Below are 22684 nucleotides of genomic sequence, written 5' to 3' on the forward strand. Positions count from 1 at the left end.
CCATGCATCTTCTCAGATCACAGTGGAATAAAAGTAAAATCAACCCTAACAGAAATTCTCATTTCTACTCAAAGTCGTGGAAGCTAAACAACCTTCTCCTGAACGATCATTTCATAAATGAGGAAATCAAGATGGAAATCAAAAGTTTCTTTGAACTAAATGACAAAGGAGACACAAGTTATCAAAATCTGTGGGACACAGCTAAAGCAGTACTGAGAGGAAAGTTTATTTCCATAAATGCCTATATCAAAAAGACAGAAAATTTACAAATAGACAACCTAATGAATAGACTCAAAGAGCTGGAGAAAGAAGAATAGACCGACCCCAAACCCAGCAGAAGGAGTGGTATTAATAAGATCAAATCAGAACTAAATGAAGTGGACAACAGGAAAACTATATGGGAGATTAATAAAACAAAAAGTTGGTTCTTTGAAAAGGTAAACAAAATCGACATGCCTTTGGCTAGACTAACTAAGACCAGAAAAGAAAACTCTCTAATAACCTCCATCAGGAACATGAAAGGAGAAATTACAACTGATGCCACAGAGATACAAGATATCATCTATGAATTCTACAAAAACCTTTATGCACACAAATTGGAAAATGTGGAGGAAATGGACAAATTTTTAGAAACACACAGCCTCCCTAGGCTCAACCAAGAAGAAATAGAATTCCTGAACAGACCAATATCAAGAACTGAAATAGAAACAGCAGGTCATGGGATCTGCCTGCACTACTGCTGTTCCCCACGCTCTTCCCCACGCTCCTTTGACTTTGCATCCTACCTGGAACCTCCCACTAGTCCCACCACCTCTTATGGAACTCCTTCCTGCAGCCCCTCTCATATCCCCCCATGGAAAACTGCAACCTGACGCTCTCCCTGCCCCTGTCCGCTCCTCCTCTTCCTCATCCCAAATCTTAGTGTCCCCCTCCTCATCCCTAACCCCGGTGTCCCCCTCCTCCTCATCCCCATCCCTGCCTACCCCTTCTCCACATCCCCATCCCTGCCGACCCCTTCTCCTCCACATCCCTGTCCCTGCCCACCCCTCCTCCTCCCCATCCCCGTCCCTGCTGACCCCATCTCCTCCTCATCCCAGTCCCTGCCAACCCCTTTTCCTACTCATCCCCATCCCTGCCGACCCCTTCTCCTCCTCATCCAAACCCCTGGTGACATTTCCTCCTCTTCATCCCCACTCATGTGTCCCCTCCTCATCTGCCCATTCCTGCTGTCCCCAACTCAGCCTCATCCCCATTTTTAGTGACACATCCTCCTCCTTATCCCCAATCCTTGTGTTCCCTCCTACTCATCCCCACACCCGATGTCCCTCCTCCTACTCATCCGCAATTCCTGGTGTCCCTCCTCCTACTCCTCCCCATTCCTGGTGTCCCCTCCTCCTACTCATCCCCACACCTGGTGTCCCTTCCTCCTCCTCATCCCCAATCCTAGTGTCTCCTTCTCCTCCCCATCCACACTCCTGGTATCCCTCCTCCTCCTCATCCCCAATCCTGGTGTCACCACTTCCTCCTAATCCCCACTCATCCTGTCCTGTACTCCACATCATCCCCACTCTCAGTGTCCCCTCCTCCTCATCATCATCATTGCTGTTGTCCCTCTTAATCTTCATCCCCAGTCTCAGTGTCTCCTCCTCTTTCTCATCCCCACTCTTAGTGTCTCCTGCTCCTCCTTATGCCCACTCCTGATCCTCATCCCCAATCCTTCTGTAACCTCCTCCTCCTCCTTCCCAACTCTGGTGTTTCCTCCTGTTCCACATCCTGAATCCTGGTTTGCCTCTTCTTCCTCCTACCCACACCTGGTGCCCCCCCCTTATTTTCACTCCTAGTGTCCCCTCCTCCCCCTCATCCCCATTCCTTGTGTCCCTTCTCCTTCTCATTCCCACTCCTGGTGTCCCTTCTTCCTCCTCATCCCCACTCATGGTTTCCTGTCCTCTCCTCATCTCCATTCCTAGCGACATGTCCCCTCCTCTTCCTCATCCCCAATCCTGGTGTCCCATTGTCATCCTCCTCCCCATTCTTGGTGTCCTGTCCTCCTCCTCATGCCCACTCCTGGTGTCCCTCCTCCTCCTCCCCATTCCTAGTAACACATCCTCTTCCTCATCCCCACTCTTGGTGTCCCCTCCTCTTTCTCATCCCTATTTCTAGTGACAGGTTGTGCTTCTTATCCTCACTCTTGGTGTCCTCCCCTCCTCCTCATCTTTACTCTTGGTGTCCCATCCTGGGCCTCATCCCAACTCTCGGTGTCCCTTCCTCCTCATCCCCATTCTGAGTAACATGTCCTCCCCCTCATCCCCACTCTTGGTGTCCCCTCCTCTTCCTCATCTGTATTTCTAGTGACAGGTCCTCCTCCTCATCCCCACTCTTGGTGTCCCCTCCTCCTCACTCTCATTCCTAGTAACATGTCCTACTCTTCTTCTGCACTCTTAGTGTCCCCTCCTCCTCCTTATCCCATTTCCTGATGTCCTCTCCTACTCTTCATCCACTCTCTTGGTGTCCCCTCCTCCTTCTTATCCCCACTCCTGTTGTCTCTTCCTCCTCCTCATCCCCATTACGGTGTCACCTCTTCCTCCTCTTCCCCAGTCCTGGTTTCCCCACCTCCTAATCATCCCCACTCCTCGTGTCCTCTCCTTCTCCTCATCCCGACTCCTCGTGTCCCCTCGTCCTTCTAGGCCCCATTCATGGTGTGTCTCCTCATCCTTATCCCCATTCCTGGAGTCCTTCCTCTGCCTCATCCCTACTCTTGCTGTCGGTTCTTCCTCCTCCTAGCCCCATTCCTGGTGTCTCCTCCTCATCCTTATCCCCACTCCTGGTGTCCCGTCTTCCTGTTCATCCTCATACCTCCCGCACCCTCCTTCTCCTCATTCACACACCTGTTGTCCTCTCTTCCTCTTCATCCCCACTGCTGGTGTCCCCTCCTCCTTCTAAGCCCCATTCATGGTGTCCCTCCTCTTCCTCATCCCTGTTTCTGGTGTCCCCTCCAACTCCTCATCCCCACTCGTGCTGTCCATTCTTCCTCCTCATTCCCCCATTCCTGGTGTGCCCTCCTCATCCTCGTCCCCACTCCTGGTGTCCCATCTTCCTCCTCATCCCCATCCCTGCTGCTCCTTCCTCCTCTTCATCCACACTCTTGTTGTTTCTTCTTCCTCCTTATGCCCCATCTGGGTATCCCCTCCTCTTCCTCATCCCCAATCCTTGTGTCCCCTGTTCCTCCTTTTCCCCATTCCATGTGTCCCTCCCCCTCCTCTTCCCCACTCTCAGTGTCCCTTCTTCCTCCTCCTCTCCATTCCTGGTTCTCCTCCTGTTCCTCATCCCCATCCGTAGTGACACATCCTGCTCCCCATCCCTACTCTTGCTGTCCCCTCCTCTCCTCATCCCCAATCCTGGTGTCCCCTCCTCCTACTCAGCTATAATCCTGCTGTCCCCTGCTCCTCTTTATCCCCACTCTTGCTGTGCCTCTTCCTCCTCATGCCCACTCCTGGTGTCCCTCCTTCTCTTCCTTCTCTCCAATCCTGGTGTCCCCTCCTCCTCCCTTATCCCTATTCCTGGTGTCCCCTCTTGTAGTCATCTGCACTCTTGTTGTTTCCTACTCCTCCTCATCCCCACTCCTGGTGTCCCCTCATCACCCCCATTCCTAGTGACAGATCCTTTTTCTCACCCATACTCTTGGTGTCCCCTCCTCATCATCCTCAATAGTGGTGTCCCTCCTCCACCCCAATCCTGGTATCCCTTTGTCCTCCTTATCCCCATTCCAGGTGTCCCTCCTCATCCTCTTCCCCACTTTGGTGTCCCAGCCTCCTCCTCATGCCCATTCCTGGTTTCTCCTCCTCCTCATTACTCCCATTTGTAGTGACATGTCCTCCTCCCCATCTGCACTGTTGGTGTCCCCTTCTCCTCGTCATCCCATTTCCTGATGTCCCCCCTCCTCCTCATCCCCACTCCTAGTGTCCCCTTCTCTTCATCCCACTCCTGATGTCCCTCCTCCTCATCCCCAGTCTTGGCGTCACCTCCTCCTCCTCATCCCCACTCTTGGTGTCCCCTCCTTTACCCTATTCCTGGTGTCCCCTCTCCTTGCTCCCCATTCCACATGATTCTGTGGAATTCTCCTTCTGTCCATGTAGTCACCTGACCCATTTCCTGAACCTGAGCCAGAGCCATCTGCAGGAAATGTGTCTGGATCCCAGTGCAGGGTTCGTGGAAACCTTGCCTGGTCCGTGCTCCCTGATATGCTGTGCACACGTCTGCAGCTCCGCAGTTATGCGAGGAGCATCCCTGTGAGTGTGTTTTGGTCTCTCCATCAGTCTCTGTGCTGCTTGAGGGCAAGGCCCGGGATGCAGCCCTCTGTTCCAGCACATGCTCATGTGCACACACACGTATATTGGGTGTTTAGTAAAAACTAACATTCTAAGATATTTCTTACAATACATTGGAATTTTATTTTTAAATTAACATACAGTACCTTGCCATATTTGATTTATTTTAAGTTTCTATGTTCTGGTACTGAGCACGGTGCCTGGCCCGTGGAGGGACCCAGTAAATATTTGTTGGAAAAGAGCAATATTTACTTATTCTACTAACTCAGGTTCCTTGGGTCATAAAGTTTTAATAGATAAAATAGTTTTAAATTAATATTCAATTAATAGCTTTTTCCCTTACATATTACTAAGCAATTCTTGTTCCCTCTCTTTTTAACTTGAGCATCATAATGTCCTGCTGGGCTGAGGTGCAGGTACCCTGGCGCATTGTGAGTGGGACGCAGTGTCTGTGACGCTCCTCCAGCCTCTAGGGACTGTACTGTGAAGTACACCTTGTGACAGCCCTGAATCGTCCTGGTGCCATGAAATCATCCAAGGTGACTGAGATCCAGGGAACACTGCCTGGCTGTGGAGCTCACTCGTGGAGGGGAGGTGACCCGTTACCTATGGGATCATGGCCACAGGAACAGGAAAGAGGCCCAGGACAAGTTCCACCCATAGTTTGTGCAGTGCGCAGCACAGGCAGTGCGTTCCAGCCACTCCCCCTTAATTCCTCCAGCAACAGAGCAACGCAGGGAGCCAGCAGCCTGGGGAGGACCAGCAGGGTATGGCCCACAGGGACCTAAAGCCAGAACACCTGCTTTTGGATGCTGACCTGAACATCAAGGTTGCAGACTTTGGCTTCACAAACTTTGGCAACAAGCTGGACACCTGTGGCGGTTCCCCTTCTGCTGCCCTGGAACTCTTCTGAGGTCAAAAGCACGATGGCCTCGCCATGAACACATGGAGCCTGGAGCCATCCTGCATACCCTGGCCACGGGGTCCCTGTCTTTTAATGGACAACTTAGGGAAGCTGTGGAGACGGAAGCTGAAAGAAACATACCATACTCCATGTCTGTGCAGTGGAAAACCTACTCAAACATTCCTCATCCTCACCTCCGGCCAGAGAGGCACTTTGGAAGAACCATGAGGGACCCGTGGATGAACGTCAGCAGTTTCAGTGACTCCCTGACCCCGAAGACCCCGGCAGAGGGTGCTCATGTTATCTGTGGGTTATGAGTGGAACCGAGGCAGGACACATTGATGGGCCAAAGTATGATGAAGTGGCGGCCGCCTAATGGACCCTGGTCTCCAGGAAAGGTAGGATGGGGGCACCATGACAGTGATGGCCCTGCCTCGATAGCTGCAGTCCTTCCCCTTCCTGCATGATACAGTTGGGGGGGCTCTGCTTATCCAAGGCAGTGGAGTTTCAGACATTCCCACCTTTAATTCCTACCGTGAGAGCAGCAGTGCAGAAAATTGGTGGCCTGGGAGGACCGGGAGTCACGGTGGAAGGCCAGCACACAGCCGGGGTGTCTGCCAGTCCCCTGCCTGGGCTGGGCTGGGCCCCACTCTCAGCACAGCCACAGCCGCGGCCCTCGCGGGCACGTCCTCCAAAGGAAACTGCCCCTCGCTGGCAGCTCCAGGCCCGCCAGGGGCAACACCAGCAGAATCTGCCCGAAGGTGCCACCTTAGCCTCTCCCCTGTTTCAGGCTGCCAGAAAGAGCCGGCATGAAGCTTGAAGCAGAGTGCAGAAACCTCACACAGTAGACAGGCAAGGGGCAGGGACAAAAACGAGGGGTGTATGTGTGTGGGCTTGAGCCGCTCCTGCGCTTTACAGGGAGCATGGGGACTCTGAGCTCCAGGGAGCCCAGTGAGCTGACGCAGGTGACCGGCCAGGTGGACGAGGACAGCTGCTGCGTGTGCACAGCGCGCCGGCCCAGGGGACAGTGCAGTGGAGCTCGGAGGTGTGCACCTGCTGGGCGTGGCTCAGCAGGGATCACATTAAGAGGGTACAGGGTACCTCCATGGCATTCAGAGTACACAGGGCTTAACTGTCAAGGATGGCCTGGGGCCACCTGGGAGACGGGGTGTGGGGGGACAGGCTGGCAGGCCCGGTCTCCACCTGGGCACTTCTCCCCTCACCTCACCTTCTGCGGTGCTTCTCTGTCTTTCCTTCTGTGTTTTTGGGACAGAGGAGATGATTCTGTAGACATAAACAAAGATAATTTAAAAACTTAATGCGTAAGCACTTAACATTTTATTTTTTGAGCAGCTTCTAACAATGGGTTGGGGAGGTGGCTATTGACCTGACTGGTTCTCATTTACGTTCATCTTAGAGAACACAGGGTTGTCACTTCCTTGAGCAGGTTGTGTAATGACATTAATGCTAACAAACAGCACTAGCAAGTACCGTTGGCCAAAGCGCTTCTATACCATTCCAGCTCATCTTAGCCATAAACGCCTGTCTCGCAGACTAGAGATGAAGGCGAGGGTGAGGGGTGGTGTGTGCGTGTCCCAGAGCCCACTGTGAGCTGTGCTCTCCCCCGCGGCCCCGGCTCCCTCAGCTCAGGCCTGTGATGGGGCCTCTAGAGTGGTTTCCGTGGCGCCTTTTGAGGTCGGCTATACTGTGTCTCCTAAATGGAGAGTCTAGTCACACGAGAAATGAGCCAACAAGCCACTTGTGGGGCACTTTTCAGTGTTCCTTGTGAACGAATCTGTCTGCAGCCCCCTCAGTCCTTCTTTGCATGAGCAGGACACAGCCCTGACGTACAAATTACACCTTGAAAATGCAAAAGAAAAATGGAGCTGTCCAGAGTGCCAGAAATGCTGAGAGTGCACGGAACCCCACTGGGCCGGAGGCTGGGGCTTGCAGGCCCCAGGGTGCACAAGTGGGTGCTGCAGCTCTAGGAGCACCCTGAACCAGACCGGAGCCGCAGGGTGGGGCTGGCCGAGTGGCGGCCCTGCCCCCTCCTGCTTTGTGTCAAAATCTTATGAACCCGACAGCAAATGTGGAGTAATGTCTCCAGGATGAACATCTCTAGCATATTTAAGATTCACTTGTTGGACTGAAGAGCCCCTTTTCCTATCCCAATCCTTTTCTACAAATGTACAAATTAATTTACACGATGTGCTTGCCTGGTGCCAGAGCCAGAGCGACGAGTAGAATATGTATTGGCCTCAAGGAGCTACCGTACCAGCGGGAGATTCACTCACAAGTATTTATTCAGCACCTTCAAACGTCTTGCGCCAAACCAGTAATAAAGAAGTCTCTCTTTCCGTTTAACCGTTGAATGGTGCAGATGAGTACAGAGAAGGGGCACTTAATCCTGCCTGGGGAGGAGGGAGGCTGCAGGGGTGGGGGGTGGCAGGTAGCTGGGTGAGGGAGGAAGAGGGCAGAGGCCGGCACCGAGAGACGGCAGCAGGGCGCCCACTGCAGGCGTGAGCCGGGAGCTGTGCGGGCGGTGAGACCAGCGCCGCTTTGGCGTGGAAAGGCAGGCAGAGGAAGTAAGTTCTGGGCTGCTGGCGGACAGCTGGGGTGGAAAGCAGGCTTCAGCCACTGTCTGGGTTGCCTAAAACACTGACTCTAGTAAGGAGGTCTCACATGCACAAACTCCAGACTTTCCAGAGGATGTTCTGTGGAACATGAGATGCCTGAGATACTAATAAGTGGCACTTGATTACAGGTCCCAAGGTCAAACTGGTTCAGAAAACGCACATGTCCACTGTGAATATTAAGAAGGGAAAATCTGCAGTTTCCCAGCAGGTGTGGGCGGCTTTCACCTGAGCACCTTGAGGAACTAGCGCTCCAAGCACCTGGGGTGATGCCATGTCAACGCGCATGTGACACGGATGCTCCCTGGCAGGTCCAACAGGTTCTAGTCTCCCTCTCCTGAGACATCCACACAGCTGAGGCAGCTGGAGGGAGGCGGCTGCTAATGTGTTAATGATGGGAAGATCCAAAAATGGGGAGTGAGAGAAGGCGTCCAGCTAGCTGGCTGACCTTCAACCTGACCCACTGCTCATCTGGTGTGCAGGTGTATCAGCCACTTCTCTGGAGAAACACAACCATGGGACATACACAGACAGAGAAAGGAGATTTATTAAGGGAATCGGCTCACGTGATTACGGAGGTGGAAAAGTCCCACGACATGCTGTCTGCACGCTGGAGAGCCAGGAAAGCTGGTGGTGTAGTTCAGTCTGGGTCCAAAGGCCTGAGAACCAGGGGCCACTGGCGTATTTCCTGGAGCCCAACAGCCCGAGAACCTGGAGCTGACACCCTAGGCAGGAGGAGAGAGGAGGGAATTCAACTTTCCATTGCCTTTTTGCTCTGTCGGGCCCCTCATCAGACTGCATGCTGCCCGCATGCATGGTGAGGGCCATCTTCTTACTCAGTCTACTGACTCAGTGCTAACCTCTTCTGGAAATGCCCTCTACACGCATTCAGAAATAGTGTTTTGCCAGCGCTCTGGGTGTGCCTTAGCCTAGTCAGGCTGACACAATCACCCATCACACTGGGCGCTGCAAGCCCTTCAGCTCTCCCAAGTGCCCACCGTGCACTGTGGCTGAAAGGCATTTGCTCCTTTCTCCTTTCTCGTCTTTGCCGCCTTCTCACCTCTCAGGGCTGTGACTGACTAGATGTGAAAGTCAGCAACCATCTTCATAGCTGAAATATTGGTTGGGAGGAAGTAGGGATGCTTGCAGGGATAGGAAAGGTTGATGGGGAAATAATTTGATCTATTTTGGTCTCTTGACACTTGAGAAAATTGTGCTAAGAATTCTGGTTTTTGGAATCAAAGGAAGCTAGCTAGCTTTTTAAAGTGAAGGCTACATAGGAGAGATACATCTCTTATCTATATTGGAAATGTCAGGGTTATTGAGGAGGGCTGGTCACTCAGAGGATCTAACCTACTCTTGGACATCAAAGGGAGAAAAGTAACAGATTTCTCCTGATTGCACAGAGCCTCTGCTCTTGGGTCACCTTTACAAGGTGGTCACTGCCCCGGTTATTCTCCTGGTATCACTATGTATCTTCCAATAAGCTAAGTGATTTGTACTTTTCATGCTCATAGACTTTTAAAATCCTGTAGGTAAAAAGGTCTTTACAGAGCAGGTCAGATAGTGCATTGGGCTTGTGTTCTTGCACTGTTTGTAGAAGTAGCCTTTAAGATGTGTCCAGAAGGCCAGGTAAGACTTGGACATAAGAAGATGGGAGAGAAGAGTGTGAGCAGAGAGGTGGAGAGTGGAAGGTGGGATGTGTTGAGGGAGTGGTTCTCGTGTTTATTTATCTTTCTCTCTTGTCATAACTGATCATGTCCTCTGTGCCTTGTAGCAGACAGGGTTAGGACAGTGCAGGGTGGCAGTGGTGGTGAAAACATTTAGCATTCAGATAGGGAAGTATATAGAGAGGAAAATTTTGTACTAAGCTCTGTCATATCTACTTCTCCCCCAATTGGGTAGGTGTCGTCTTCTGTGTTTAGCTTATACTCCAGAATGATTTTCATCATATAAAAATCTATCATATAAATTGCTTAATTAACTTTCATTTATTGCTGGTGGAAATGAAAAATGATATAACCACTTTGGAAGACAGTTTGGCAGTTTCTTACAAAGCTAAATATACTCTTATCATATGTAGCTGACAACTTACATCCATCTAAGAAAATGTACATACATGTTTATAGTAGCTTTGTTCATGACTGCCAAAATTTGGAAGCAATCAAGATGTCTTTCAACAGGTAAATGGATAAACTGTGGTATAACCACACAATGGAATATTACTCACTGATTTAAAAAACGAGCTATTAAGCCATGAAAAGTCATAAAGTAACCTTAAATGCATATTGCCAAGTGAAGGAAGCCAGTCTGAAAAGGCTGTGCACTGTATAATCCCAACTACACGACATTCTGTAAAAGGAAAAACTATGGAGACAGGAAAGAGCTCAGTGGTTGCCAGGATTTGGAGGGATAAACAGGTGAGGCACAGGGTTTATTTTAAGAGATTGAAACTACTCTGTATGACACTGTAATGGTGGACACATGTCCTGTCATTATACATCTGTCAAAACCCACAGACTGTACAATCCAGAGTGAACTGTAATGTGAACTATGAATTTTAATTAATAATGTTTCTATTTTGTTTTATCAACTGTGACAAATGGACCACACTAATGCAAGATGGTCGTAACAGGAAACCTGTGACAGGAGAGGGCACACATGGAACTCTCTGTACTTTCCACTCATTTTTTATGTAAATCCAAAACTGTTCTAAAAAAAATGAAGTCCATTAATTAAGAAAAATCCAAATGACCATCTAGAGTCGAATGGATAAATAAATTACAGTACGTTTATATAACTGAATAACTAAAATGAATGAACTTGGAAGTTAAATGTAATGCCCATGGCGGTAACCACAAAAAAGATAGCTACAGAATACACACAAAAGGAAATAAGAGAATAAAAATGTTTCACTACAAAAAAATCAACAGAACATGAAAGAAGACACTAAGGCAGGAAATGAGGGACAAAAAAGCTATAAGGCTTATAAAAAACAAATAGCAAAATGACAAAAATAAGTCCTTCCTTATCAGTAAATAAACAAAACCAAAAGTTGATTTTTGAAACGATGAACAAAATTGACAAACTTTTAGCTAGACTGACTCAGGAAAAAAGACAAAAGACTCAGAAATGAAAGTGGGACATTACTACTGATACTCTGAAAATAAAGATTTTTTTTTTTTTTTTTGTGCCAGGGTCTCGTTCTGTCGCCCAGGCTGGAGTGCAGTGGTGTCATCACAGCTCATTGCAGCCTCCAACTCCTGGGTTTAAGTGATTCTTTCACCTTGGACTCCCAAAATGGTGGGATTACAGGCGTGAGCCACCACACCCAGCCAGAAATAAGGATTTTAGGAGTATACTATGAACAATTATTTGCCAACAAATTGGATAACTTAGATAAAATGAACAAACTCCTATTAAGACTGAATCACGAAAAAACAGAAAATCTGAACAGACTCATAACTAGTAAGGAGATTGAATCAATAATCAACAACTTTCTGATAGGGAAAAGTCCTGGACCAGATGGCTTCATTGGTGAATTTCACCAAACATTTATAGCAGCAGTCCCCAGCCTAATGGCACCAGGGACTGGTTTCATGGAAGACAGTTTTTCCACAGACAGGGGTTAGGGACATGGTTTCAGGATGATTCAAGTGCATTACATTTACTGTGCAGTCAAACCTCTCTGCTAATGATAGTCTATATTTGCAGCCACTCCCCAGCACTAGCATCACCGCCCCAGCTCCACCTCAGATCAGGCATTGGATTCTCATAAGGAGTGAGCAACCTAGATCCCTCGCACACGCAGTTCACAGCAGGATTCGCGCTCTATGAGAATCTAATGCCACCACTGATCTGACAGGAGGCGGAGCTTATGTGGTGATGCAAGCAATGGGGAGCGGCTGTTAATACAGATGAAGCTTCTCCCGCACCCCGCTCACCTGCTGTGTGGCCTGGTTACTAAGCACACAGGGACTGGACCAGAACTGGTCCTTGACTTGGGGATGGGGACCGCAGACTTAAGGAGTTAACACCAATCCATTTCAAACTCTTCCAAAAAATTGAAGATGAGAGAACATTTCTAAACTCATTCTATGAGGTCAGCATTACCCTGATAACAAAGCCAGAAAAAACACTAGACAATAAGAAAACTACAAACTCATATACCTGATGAATATCAATACAAAAATCCCCAACAAAATACTAGCAAATTGAATTCAGTGGCATATTAAAAGGATTATACAATATGACCAAGTGAGATTTATTACCAGAATGCAAGAATGGTTCAACATTCAAAAAGATACTAACACTGTATTGCGGGGTTTATAACATGTGCAGATGTAAAATTCATGGCAACAGCAGCACATAGGATAGGAGATAATGGTACTGTTTTGTAGTGGAGTTTTTATATTTTACGGTTATTAAAATAGTACAACACTAACTGTAAATAGGCTGTGATAACGTTAAAGAAGCACATTGTAATCCCTGAAGCAACCACTAAAAAACAAAATTATGTCACTTCTATTAATAAAGGAATTAGGCAGCATATAAAAAAGTATTTGTATGAGAATGTTCATAGACTCTTTAGGCATAATAGGCCCAAACAGGAAATAACCCAAATGTGCAGCAATAGGAAAATGTACAAATTGTAGGGCATTCACACAACAGAATACCATTCAGCAATGCAAAGGAACAAACTACCAAAACACACACTATGGATGAATCTCATAGACATGCTGAGGTTACTGGACACAAAATAACACATATCGTGTGGTCTTTCAGACACTGCCATCTCCATGGCGAGCAGCCCACGTTGGCCCGCTGGGGATGACACACCACGGGGAGAAGAACCAAGGATATGTAAGTTCATAAGGCAAATGAACTTCAGGTAAAAAAAGAAATCACAACCTTCCTCTAGGGGAGGAAAAAATGGGCTGGGAAGGAACATAAGGGAATTTTTTTCTGGGGACGATGAAAATATTCTACTCTGAAAAGGGATGACGGTTATATGGCTATATTTGTTTGTTGAAACTGTACAAGTAAGATTTGTGTCTTTCAACGTAGGTATGTCTTACACCTCATGAAAAAAAGAACTAAAAAATTAATAGTGAGGGGGTAAGGAACGGGTTGAGGTACAGATGAAACAAAAATGGCACCTGACTAGTAGTTGTCTGTTGAGGCTGGGTGACAGGTCTATTATACTATTTTGTTCATTTTATATTTGTTTAAAATTTTCTGTAATGAAACACTTGTATTAAAAGACAAAATTGATCTATAATATCAACTGTTATGATATTGATACTTTTGGGGAGGAGGCGAGGAGAAGGTAACTGTTGGCAACATGAGCAAGGCTGGCTCTACCCCTCGGTTACCCAAGTGTATTAGCTTTGTCATCATTCATTGAGCTTCACATGAATGCTTTGCACATGTATTTCTGTGTGCATATCATACATCAAAAAATTTGCACATGTAACTCAATATCTCAGAGTAACAGCAGTGTTTTGTTTCATTTCAAAGTGCAACACATTCACTCATGGCATCATCAGATGGATTTTAATATTCTAAAGTATCTATTAATGTTCTAACCCTTGGTTGACTCCTTAGGTCTTTCCATTTTTGCCTCTATTTGGTAAGTGGCATAGTTTTTATTTTTTATGATGCAACTTTTTCCCTAGCAAAGTCCCCTCCCCAAATGACGGTCACTAAGGCCACAACACCTAGCACAGTGCCCTCCCTGCACATCATATACACTCAGTACTTGTGAAACTGGGTTGAATCAGAAACAAAATGAGTCAGTAAATAGGTAAGACTGAAAGGCTACAGCTCAGCAGCAAATGCTTTACATTCATTTGAAAAACCATTTGCAAGTAGCTCATGAAAAGGTGCTGTCTTAAAGAAGTGGTTCTCAGCCCTGGCACACTGTACGCTGTGATCACCCGGAGAACTTTGATACGGATGTCCGGATCCCATGCCAGGGATTCTGATTTCATCAATCTGTTGCAACTTGGGCCTTGGGAATTTTAAAAGCCGCTGCCACCCAGGTGATCATAACATGCAGCCAAGGGTGAGAACCACTGGTTCAAGGTGAGGGACGTATTAGCTGTGCTTGACTTCCTTGCATGCTGTAGGGATTTGCCCCATTGCAGCATCTCAGTTTGGGGGGTGTCAGTCTTAGAAAACAGCTCTGCCCTGTTAAAGTCAGAGGACAATTTCAAGACATACTCAGCTAAACTGCAGCAGGAGAAAATGTCTTCTCAGCAGATCTATCTTTATGCCACTTGCTTTCAGAGTAAGAGGCTGTTTTGGGCACAGTAGTTTGATTCAGTCTGTGTTGAAAACCACAAATAGCCTACAAATACCAAAAGGGATGAAAATAATTTGCACACGTGGAGTGCTTCGTATGTGTTTTCAAATTTCTCCTGTGGTTAGAAATGAAGAATTTATTGCTAGGGCCTTGATTTCCTAAACTCAGACCTCAGCCATTTCCCCAAATTATTCCCAGTCCTTCCAAGATGCTTCAGAAGCACTCTCTGGAGGGGTTACTCTCAATGGGGAAGAGCACTAAATCCACAAGAATCTCAAAGGAATCCTGCCTCTACTGCACAGGAGTCACTCTCCAGAACCTCACAGGCCTAGGGGGGCTGCATGAGCCGTGTAGCCTATGCAGGTTTATGGGCTTTGGAGCCAGGCAGAGTGGATTCTGAGTCACAGCCCAGCCACTTAGTAGCTGTAGGGCTCTGGACAACTTCCTCAACTTCGACAGTTATATAAACCTCGTCTGCAAGCAAAGGCAAACGATGCTGATTGCAAAGATGTTAGCAATTCTGCATCCTTCCCTGCATCCGTGCCCTTTGCAATGTACTTTTATAACTGCTCCCATTGAAAGGCAGAATCTGTTTCCCAGACCTTGGATCTGTCTGGCCTTATTTGCTAAGGCCAGTAGAAAACTGTGAATACGACAGTGTGCCAGTTTTGGGTCTAGGCTCAAAAGGTCTTGAATGCTTCTGCTTTTTCTTTCAGAACGCTCCCATCTCCATGACAAGCTCATGTTAGCCTGCCAGGGGATGAGATACCACAGGGAAGAGAACCAAGGTGCACCAGTCCACAGCCAGCTCACCCTACCAGCGGCTAACCCTCCAACACCTGCCCCCCGCCCCCACCAACACACACGTAGAAGGAGCCTGGCTGAGCCTCGCCTAAATTGCTGCCCTTCTTAATCATGAACTAAGTAAGTTTGGGGATGGTTTACTATGCAGTAATAGCGAACTAATGCATACACCCAGTGGAGAGGGGATGCCAGGATTCAATGACATGTTGATGTCAAGTTACCTGGGAAACAGTTGGGACAGTGGGCAGCAGTGGTCCATCTGCGCACACTTCCTACTTGGAGCCCTCAGCTTGCTCTCAGGGCATCATCTCTTCCTCCCTTGGGCCTGAGGAAAGATGGGGGTAGGGAGGGGGCATTCCCTCAGCTCTGGCAGAGAAGGCGGGTACAGGCCCTTCACCTCCCTGAGGTCAGTGTAGTCAGAACCCTCAGAGCTACACTTGCAGTGTGGCAGCCACTGGCCACCTGGGGCTACTGAGCACCTGGAATGTGGCCTGAGATATGCTTGAAGCATAAATTACAGAGTGACTTTTAAAGATTTAGCACCAAAAAAATCCTTCCTTAATAATTTTATATTGATCATACATTAAAATATTTTGGATATACTGGGCTGAACAAATTGTATTATGATAATCAATTTCACCTGTTTCTCTTTATTTTCCTTAATCTGGCTAATACGGCTCAAGTCTATTTCCACTGGACACTGCTGCCGTAGAGGACTGCCTCCCTTTCACAGCTCAGGCTGCCTCCTCAAAAGACTAGAGGCCAGGAAGGTTATAAAATATGAACATATTGAATAATTTATCATTTCGCTGTTTCCATTTGTGAATAAAGGAGTTAATAAAGCTTTTCACTCCAATATAATCTTAAATTCAAGGTTTAATATTAAAACGAAATACACTCATTTCAACATGATGCTGTGACTCAACATCCTTTTGCACTGGGGATGCAAAAGCAATACAAGGCTGTCCCCATCCTTGAGACCCTCACAACTTGGCAAGCTTCTCCAGGACCGCTGACCCTGTATTTCCACTTTTCATAGACTCTCTTCCCCTAAGGTGATTAAGGAACCACAATTGTTTGAGGCTTTCAGAAACCACAGGATTTTTCCTCCTCTGGCTTACTGGCATTTTAGTTTCTAATATCAGAAATTCCAGTGCAGGCCACAGCTGGGATAAAAAATAGGATGAATTGAGTCTGGAGTCAAATTGTACCTAATTTTCACAGCTATGTGCATTACTAAAAAGGAGCATATCTTCCAACAATTCCAGTAAGTTCCCAAGACTTAGTCCACACCAGATTTTAAACTGAGATGGTGTCCCTGTGCTTGTCATGGGGGTTGAAATGGGACTGTGTTTGCTAAACTCAGGGCAGAGGGGCTATAATATCATGAAAGGGGCAAAACTTCACAGACACATTAAATAACACTCGCTAATGAGAGCAAGAATGATGGCCAAGGTTAGCTGGCTTAGGCCAACTTCCTTCTTTTTTTCCCAATAAGCAACATTTTCAGGGAAATAAACCCAGCTTCAATTTAAGAGTGTCTTGATGGCCACTTGGGACTATGACTGAATTCAAAAGGAACAAAGGAGAGGAAATCCACACTTTAACTGTAAACAAATGTATCACTAAATAATTTTGGACCCATAAATCCATGTATGAATTAATCATCACAGTAATTGGAAATGCAAGGCAATTATAAAGCATGCATCACTTATATATTTCTCTCCCTAAACATCTAAAGTTCCTAACACAGATACTCTTTATGAAGAAAAAAACTCCTATTGACATCAATGTGAATATTTAATATTTGAAAATTAGTTTTTTCATTTTCCATTTTATCTGTATTAACATTAAAGTAGGCCAATGATATAGAATGCTACATCTCAGATATTGCATTTTTGTAAAAGATATGAATGTAAAAGCTTTATTTCTTCAATTATTAACCAACAATAGGTGTAATTTGCCCATTCTATGAGGAATATACTTCCAGTAACTGCAGGGAGACGGAAAAGAAATAATAAACATTGTTCTTATGAGATGGAAAGTCCTTGGAAAGCAGGGCAGGGTCGTACTGTAGCCCTGGTGCTTTGTACAGTGTCTGCCGCACAGCATGCCCTTCATTGAAAGGTTGTTGATTGAATAAACAAATGCTTCCAACAGGCATAAAGGCCAGATGCAGGTTCTCCCTGAAGTTCTGCACTTTACACTATGGGCTTCCATACACACATCATGCCATCTGTGCACCCACTTCCCACTTGAGACTGAGCCTGAGCCTGTGAAGGGACAACTAGGTCCCCCCGGGCACGTGACTCCAGCTGCTGGAATTCTGGATTTGGGACCTGATGTTCTTCCTTCTAATTAAACTATTTTTCCTCAAGCACTTGCACGAGATAAAGCAGTTTTAAAAATTATTATGACGAAGAAAAAAAGGAATGAAATACTGACACATGCAATAATTTAGAGGAACCTTGAAGACACTATGCTAAGTGAAAGAAGCTAGACGTAAAGAGGACACTTACATGACTCCATTTATGTGCAGTGTCCAGAAAAGACAAATATATTGAGATGGAAAGTAGATTAGTGCGTGCTTATATATATATACATATGTATATGAAAAGTAAAATAAATACCCTGTAGTGACCTGCAAAAAATAAAATTTCACCACTCCCTTTGAAGCTGTCTACATGGCCCTTCCCAAATACAACCTTGCCTCCCCACCTAGGAGAATCATTCATCTGAAGTTTAAAACAATTATTCCTTTGGCTTTCACTATAGTTTTACTACATATGGAAATACCTAGTAAATAATATATATACACATAACACTATCTCTAAATAACATAGTTTTTAAAAAATAATATATTGTTTAACTTTGTAAGTTTTTAGACTTTCTATAAATGTATGTGCCATATATATTTCTGCAACTATCATTTTTCATTTGATGCACTATGTCTGAGAGGCTTCTTATGCCTTAAATAGTTTCTTATTCAATTATATGTATTGCTTACATATTGCCTTTACATTAAATATACTAAAACCTAGCCTGAGAGAGAATTCTTGTGGGATAATGAATATAATGTGCTTAAAGCAGTGCCTGATTCATTACAGGTATTCAATATTACATATGTAATATTATATACACTACTTTAATTGCTTATATATAAAATTGTAGCAATTGTTCCTTTCTTTGTAGATATATATTACTTTATCAACTGCATTATGCACTAATCATTTTCAAACTGTAGTAAAATTCAAGTTACAGAGATATTTGGGAAATGCCTCATTCTAGATATTTGAAGTTTCTGGATAGCTAAGATTTAAAATTTTTATGCACCAATTTATTTCTAAATGTATGCTTTTAAATTTAAACAAACTAAAAGAATGAGCTTTATTAAAACTTTCGGCCATTTCCAAATTGTCTTACAAACTTCTGGAGCAACATACAAGATAGAGCTTTGATCAGATTGTGCAAGCTGTTTTGTATTCTCTAAAAATATTACTTCACTTGCATACTTGCACATATTGACACGGCCCACAGCATTGCTTTCTTATATGTTTGTGTGCTTCACTGGTTTCCATATCTGTCAGAGAGAGAGTAGCCCAGGAGAGAGGAAATGAAGCTGTCTGGCTCTGAGCTCTTACCAGGAGGACTTCTGCGATCCTGAGTCCTCGTATTCTTTTGGGGGCCAGCACTGCCAACAGGTTTGCCTCAGACACCTGGGACTCTGTGCAGAAGAGGCTGGGAGGTCATGCTGAGGCTCAGTAGGAGGGAATCCTCTCACTTATCACCAGCATCTGCGATGGTCACATTTCTCAGCATGGCTGCTCCTACCTGTGATAACATTATGTCAAAGGACTCCAGGGCGGTGCTCAGGTTTCCATGAATACACCTGGTCACTCTGGGAGCTTCTGAGTCAGAGAGCTCTCTCCTTTGACCAACACTGCTGTTGGTGAAAATATATTTTTTTGTAAGAATATATATTTTACGGCATGCATTTTTATAGGTGCAGTATTTGCGTTTTGGATTTGCACCCTGATCCAGGCATTAATTTGTTTAAAGGAATATTTTGACATTTTCAAGGAGCTGAGCATCTTTAAATTCTGTTTTTATTATTTTCCAGTTGTATTGCATCATAACCCAGAAATATGATGTGCTCCCTCAGGGAAGAGGTCCGGGCCTGGCAGTATTTAAAGTTGTGAGACTGTGTGGGATCACTCTGAGAAGAGAGGCACACAGGAGAGGGAAGGGGGCTGAAGATCACTAGAGATCTGGTGGAAGAGAAGGAGGAGAAGGAAGGTGAGGAGGAGGAAGAAGATGAAGGTGGGAGGGAATGCAGGAGGCAGGGTCTTTAAAATCCAGAGGAAAGGGCTTCAAGAAGGAAGAAGTGCTCAATTGTAATACTCGCCTAACCTTGAATTTAGCAAGATGGAAATCATTGTTGACCTCGAGAAAAGCCATTTCAGCAAAGTGCTGTGGAGGAAAGCTAGAAGGGAGTGGGTTCAACAGAGAATGTGAGCAGAGGTGACTGAATGGAGCAGAGAAACAGTACGGTACATGGAGAGGGACCTGGGGTCTAGGGACGTCTGTTTAGGCATGTTAAGGCATGCTTGTGTGAGGACCCTGGTTAGGGGTCATCACACAGGACTCCAGAACTCTGGGGCTGTAGCCTGAAAGGACCCCTTAGCCCTAAATGTACTTGAAGTTACAGCTTCAATCTTTAAATTCTTTAAAATAAATGGGTTTTGGCCATCTATTTCATAATGCAAGCATATGACATAGAACATATCTTCAATTAATATTTTCCTGGGAGAACATGTCTTAGTTTTAATACCTGAACTGCAAAGCAGCTATTTAACTCTCAATACATTTTCCAGCTGATAGTTGTATAGATAAAATTTACATTGAGTTAAAAAAAATACAGCTTTTTAAATTAAATGGTTTGCTGTAAAAGCTTCATATTGCTTCCATAAACAATTGGTAGACCATCAGAACCATGACAGTCACTCTCCAAAGCTTTGGCTTGGCTACAAAGGAGATGTAGGTGCGTCGTATTGCTGGTGTAAGGCTACTGCTACTGCGCACACAGCAACTGCACGTTAACAACCACATTAAATGTGAACTGACCAAGAAACAATCTTTTAAGCATTTTACATCCTAACATGATATTTGTAACATACTTAGCTGCCATATCGTGACTTAGGAAATTAGTAGGGTTTTTTTTCGATTGATTTATAATGCCTTACAATTTTTCCTATTTAAAATAACGGGAAATGGGTTCTCCTTCGAGTTTTTTTCCTTCGAGAGAGTATGACATATAGGCATAGACGACTGACAACTATTACCAGCAGAAGACTTCCCAGCCTTTTCATTTCAAATTTGTGATTACTTACTTTGGAAACTACTTCATTTCTTCCAGATCTTTGATTAAAATTGATGCTCCAGAAAGATGTATCACGGATAATCTGTTTTGCATTGCCCTGCACAGAATCAGGGCTGTGAGTTCCCCAGTTTGAGCAGCGTGTAGTAATACAATGTAGTACTTGGACTTAATCAGGAAAACTAAATGGAAGCATGACTTAGGTGGCTCCAAAGGAGGACTGTAAGTAGAAATGCAGAATTGTGTATCACCTTCCTACGCGAACTGCCCTAGTTCTGCGAGGGCCCCGGGCACGGAAGGATAGGGAGGCCCCTTGAGCCAGACTGGGGTGGGAGACGCGGCGTGGGCGGGACCCAGGGCTGCGGGGGCGCCTCGCCGGGCGCGGCGCTTCCCTCCGCTCAGCGCGGGAGCTGGGCCTCCTTCCCGCCGTTCCCGCCGCCTCTCACACGCCCGGACGCGCGCGGCCGCGCAGCCAAGCCGGGCTCCAGGGCGCTCCAGGAGGAGCCCGACGCGCGGGGCCCGGAGGGATGGCGGAAAAGGTGGCTTTGAAAAGGCAGGTCCAGGTTCCCAGAGACCGGTGTTTTCGTTTCAATCGGCGAACCGACGATTCCACACACCACTGGAAGCTCCAGTGCTCCACCCTCAGACGCCAAAGCAAAGACCGGAATTCTAGCTCCACTGCGCATGTCCGAGGGGGCGTGGCGCGGAGAGGGGGCGTGGCGCGGAGAGGGGGCGTGGCGCGGAGAGGGGGCGTGGCGCGGAGAGGGGGCGTGGCGCGGAGAGGGGGCGTGGCGCGGAGAGGGGTGGGTGGAGCGGAGGGCGGGGCGCGTGGAGGGGCGGGGCAGTGTGCGGCCGAGGGAGGGGGTGCACCTGCTCAGCTTTGACCCCAAATGGCATCTAAGGTATGTTCCAGCTCTGACATCCTATGAATCACTAGGCATTAAGTGATTAATAATATGGCAAGTACTGTTTAAAGTAGTATTGGTTTTTCTTTTTGGGAAGTTCTAAGTAAAGTATGTACATTGTATCCATTATCAGGACACTCAAATCCCATATTGAAAAGACTATAAATTGATCATAATCCTATTTAGCAAGCATGTGTTCTCAGTCTTCACTTTAAAAATGTGTAAAGTTTTGAGGCTTTTCCTTTTTAGACTCAACATCCTTTTTCATATTTATTGGTGTAGTACTTTGATTTTCTTCAATAAAAAGGTTGGGTTTTTAAAAATCTCACGAATTATTCTGCAGTATTTCAGTCAACAGAGACTGAAAACAGCTCTATTAAAGGGGGGAAACGATTCTTATACACTTTGTGGTTCTTTTTGTTTAATTTTAAATGACCTTCCAGAATAAGGGTAGGAACAGCTGAAGTTTGTTTTGTGCAGTGTATATTAAGATTTATTGAATCTGCGATATGGCATCAGGAATTTAATCTGCATTTCCTAATTTTTATAAATCAAAGCTAAGGTTTAAGCTTCATTAGAACATCAGAAATACCACTAATCCTGAATAAATAAAAAAATGTGAATATTCCCAACTCTTCCTGTTTGTTAAGAACAGTCTTTCTTCTGCTACTCCAACGAGTCCAAGTTAGCTCTTTGGGTTATGTTGTTGGTCCAAGGCTTTGGACACAGCCTGTTTCATGGAGAAAAAATGAACATGGTTTTTGAAAAGGAGGAGAACATTTCTATAACTTTGTGATTTTTAATAATGAGGACTATTGGCTTCATGTGGCTGTTGGGGCAAATGACAACATGAAAATATAAAATTTAAAAGTGTTTATGTTTTCAGATTTCTTAGTAGTAAAGGAGCTGTGTGTCCACCCAGGCTTGTATGATGGTGACATTTGTCAGACAAGCATCTGCTAACATTCTGTCCTGGGACTGCAGCTGAGCCTGTCATACAGTGAATATCTCATAGTTGATTTCTCTCCATCAGCATAAGCATGGGTGTGGGTGACTGCATGGCAGAGTGTGCCAGGATGGCCAGGGACCAGAGGTTAGTGGCCCACTGGGCAAGATGTGTGCTCATGGTTACTCAGGCTTATGGTTACAACTTTTCCAAATAATAATAAAAAGAAATCCCATCCTTACCAGTGTCTCTGTTTTAATTGCTATTCATATATTACCTCACACCAACTGCATGAGGAAACTGAGGAATAGAGTGTACATAAGCTACAGAGGTCACACTGCTGGTGGGTCTGAAACTTGATCTCAGACCAGCCTGGCTCCTAAGTGTGTGTTCTCACTTTATTGCCTCTGCATCAGGAAGAGATCTATGGATACTTAAATTGTTAAAGAACAAGTTGAAAGAATTTTATCTCCAGCAATATGG

General features: G+C 45.8%; 1 long non-coding RNA gene across 1 annotated transcript; it reads right to left on the reverse strand.

Annotated features, from left to right (window-relative positions):
• Positions 1-4598: 4598 nt before the first annotated feature.
• Positions 4599-8573, reverse strand: LOC123650556. Its single transcript, XR_006739405.1, has 2 exons — positions 8429-8573; positions 4599-6513 (listed from the first exon to the last, which is right to left on the reverse strand). It is a non-coding gene; the product is annotated as an uncharacterized LOC123650556 (long non-coding RNA).
• Positions 8574-22684: the final 14111 nt, after the last annotated feature.

The sequence above is a fragment of the Lemur catta genome, chromosome 15, assembly GCF_020740605.2.
Source record: "Lemur catta isolate mLemCat1 chromosome 15, mLemCat1.pri, whole genome shotgun sequence".
Lineage (NCBI taxonomy): Eukaryota > Metazoa > Chordata > Mammalia > Primates > Lemuridae > Lemur > Lemur catta.